The sequence below is a fragment of the Scyliorhinus canicula genome, chromosome 8 (genome assembly GCF_902713615.1).
Source record: "Scyliorhinus canicula chromosome 8, sScyCan1.1, whole genome shotgun sequence".
Lineage (NCBI taxonomy): Eukaryota > Metazoa > Chordata > Chondrichthyes > Carcharhiniformes > Scyliorhinidae > Scyliorhinus > Scyliorhinus canicula.
In genome coordinates, this window is record NC_052153.1 from 97,650,005 (window position 1) to 97,653,649 (window position 3,645).

The 3,645-nt window shown below is 44.4% G+C and overlaps 1 non-coding gene across 1 annotated transcript; it reads left to right on the forward strand.

The window, feature by feature from the left end:
• The first annotated feature begins 3,224 nt into the window (after nucleotides 1–3,224).
• On the forward strand, nucleotides 3,225–3,297 carry trnak-cuu. Its single transcript has one exon. It is a non-coding gene; the product is annotated as a tRNA-Lys (tRNA).
• Nucleotides 3,298–3,645: the final 348 nt, after the last annotated feature.

Consider the following 3,645-nt stretch of genomic DNA (forward strand, 5'->3'; position numbering starts at 1 on the left):
AATGATCACCCTACTCAAACCCACGTATCCACCCTATACCCATAACCCAACAACCCCCCCTTAACCTTACTCTTTAGGACACTACGGGCAATTTAGCATGGCCAATCCACCTAACCCGCACATCTTTGGACTGTGGGAGGAAACCGGAGCACCCGGAGGAAACCCACGCACACACGGGGAGGACGTGCAGACTCCACTACTATGACTCTAAACTCTAAACTACTAAGTTTATGAAATGTAATTACAAAATTAACACCAGCTGCTTGTGCAAAAACATGTGTAATAGCAACACTACTGGCCTACCTAATGCCAGAGGTATTGCTGTATCATTCCACCTATTTTTGGTGGTCAGCTGGCCAACAGGATGTAAATAAGGCTCAGTTTCTAATATCGGCCAGTCTTCCCATAACAACTCCCACATGGGCATCCATGCTTACTGCCAGCTTCCAGCACATGAATTAAAACTCCCCCTCATGCTGGAAGCAGAAAGAAGCCACATAATAATTATCCAACCTCCCACATCCCAACACTCTCAGAAAATCACAATTGCTCTATGTTCCAAAGCCTCTGGGCCTGAGTTCTATATGCCTAATTACTGGAGTTAATAATTCCTCTTCTACTGAAACTCTTACCTTATGTCGTGGAGAGAAAGGCTCTGCTGTCAGTGGAGTCACAACCACATCAATACACAAGAAGTGTAAGAACTTGCAAGCGTGTTCATCATCAAAACTCATGTAACTCTTCAATGCTGATTATAAAACATTGGGTAAAATACAGTCACCCCTGGGCTGGATAACACAGAACAAGAAGTCTTTATAATGGACCACTTCACAAAGGATATCAGCAGCTCTGTTCAATGTGATATGTTGTTACAGTCACACCAGCATACCTGCCCTGCTCTATTTCCTGGATGCGGAAAAAGCATTTGACCTAGTCAATCAGTTTTTTTCCTTGTAACACTCAAGAGATGAGCTTTGGTAGCAAATATAAGGAGGTTGAATGTAATCCTATATTCATACTTTGCATCTGCATTGTGCACCAATGACTTAAACTCTTAAACTCCCCTACATTCCCACTACATCAACGGCCAAAATGTAGATGATTCTTCTGTTTACTGTGGTTACAGAACTTCTGAGAATAAGCATAAGAGTGATTCCAGGCATCCACATGAGTAGATGCAGTTGAAAATTAACACAATTTTTTTTAACATGCATGTGCGATTTCTCAGGTGTAGTGGCTTTATACACCAATTCATGGCTGTGTTTCTTATGATATGGGAGTTAATGCTCACTGCCCTATATTTAAATATACCCCATGGCCTGCAGCAGTCCAAGAAGGCACCCTGTCAAGGAAAATTAGGGATAGGCAAAAATTCAGCGTTTGCCAACAACACTAATTTCCCATGAAAAATATTTAAAATTACTTAGGGATGTAAAATACAATCCACTTGTGATCTAAATGTGATATTTATGTCTTTCACACAAATATGTCTTTAATGTCTCTAAATAAAACAGAATGTAGATTGAGTATGAATAGCAAAGGAAATAAAAAAAGGAATACATTATAAGAAACTAGAGTGAAGATTGAGTGGATGGTCTCACAATGGAACAAGTAGCTAACTTTGTCTGTGTAAGACGAATGATGACAGACAATGGGCAGCATGGTGGCACAGTGGTTAACACTGCTTCCTCACAGCTCCAGGGACCCGGGTTCAATTCCGGCTTTGGGTGACTGTCTGTGTGGAGTTTGCACTTCCTCCCCGTGTCTGGATGGGCTTGCTTCATGTGCTCCAGTTTCCTCCCATGATCCAAGAATGTGCAGGTTAGGTGGATTGGCCATGATAAATTGCCCTTAGTGTCCAAAAGGTTAGGTGGGGGCAGTGGTTTACGGGGATATGGTGGAGGCGAGACTTAAGTAGGGTGCTCTTTTCAAGGGCCGGTGCAGACTCGATGGGCCAAATGGTCTGCTTCTGCACTGCAAATTCTATGATTCTATGAAGGTGGCAGATGTGAAGCCAAAGTCAGAAGAAGGATAGAGAAAACCAGAAGTAAGTTTGTGAAGATGAAGGATGTGGTAACAATAAGAAACTCAAGCTTGCAACCAGAAAAACAAACCCTCATAGGATGCTGCATTCTATCCGCTTTCCCGTATGCCTCAAAAACCTGGACAATAAATAAAGGTTTGTGGAAGAAAATAGACAACTTTGAAATGTGGAAGCAAAGGTTTTTGCTGAAGATTCCATATCCAGACCAAAATACCAATGAAGAGGTGCTTGAAATTGCAAGAGCAAATGGAACTCTAAAATATGATATGAAAAGAAAATGTCAGTATTTCCGCCATTTGATCACTTTCCTGCTTGTCACAGATATTTCCTCAAAACTTAACCTACTGCATGATGATATGGAAGCTGTGATTCTAACTGGAACACCCAGACCTTGGGCAGGATTCTCCGACCCCCCACCGGGTCGGAGAATCGCCGGGGCCGGCGTCAATCCCGCCCCCGCCGTGTCCCGAATTCTCCAGCACCAGAGACTCGGCGGGGGCAGGAATCTCACCGCGCCTGTCGCTCCGGCGCATGTGCGGACTCCCGCCGGCCGGCGAAGTCCCTTCGACCCCGGCTGGCATGGCGCCAAAGGCCGTTCCCGCCGACCAGCGGGGCGCCAACCACTCCGGCGCAGGCCTAGCCCCTCAATGTTAGGGCTTGGCCCCTAAAGGTGCGGAGACTTTAGGATGCCGGAGTGGTTCACGCCATTCCATTCCGCCGGGACCCCCCGCCCCGCCGTGTAGGGGAGAATCCCACACCATATTTCATTGGAGAGTGGAGTAAAAGAAGGCTGTGTGGTCACACAAACATTCTTACCTATTTTTCTTCCCACAGTTCTCCACCTCATGCCCATCAAGCTCCTCCGGGGAGTGGAGATCATTTTCAGGATGGACAGAAAATCATTCAGCCCCACTCCAAACCAAGGTCAATCATTGAGCATCAGCACATTGACCACCTTTGTACTTGTGCTCAGATAAAGATTGAACTTCAAGACATTGTTCGCTCCTTCAGTAAATCCCATTAAAGGACCGGACTTACTTTGAACCCCCAAAAAACGAAATTCCTCTTCCAACCCACTCTCATTTGTGAATCAAATGTTATTTTAATGGGGTTTATTTTGCTATTCTGTGAATCAGGATTGTTGGGGCTCTATGTGTCTGCCTATATGTGACTAATTTAAGCCCGGCTAGCTCAGTCGGTAGAGCATGGGACTCTTAATCCCAGGGTCGTGGGTTTGTACCCCACGTTGGGCACTTCCTTATATGTGACTAATTTAATTAAACTGATGACAGTTGGGCTGCATGGTTTAGAACACCAAAAGGTCTGGGCGTGAAGGTATTTGAAGTGAATAGGGCCAAGTTGGATGTTCTGCTGATAAATAAAACATGGGTAAAAATTTGCATTGGGAGATAAATAAGGTTTGTTGTGGTCGGTTGTTAAATTTCAAAGGGAAGTAAAAAGGGGTTTATAGATGCAAAAATGGAATAGCTAAATAACTAATTATTATATTTTATGTTAACGGAAAGTGGAGAATCTGAGATTGGGGAATGGCCAGTTAAGACCTTCTGGAGTGTGTGCTGTGCTGGGAGAGACTGTGAAAA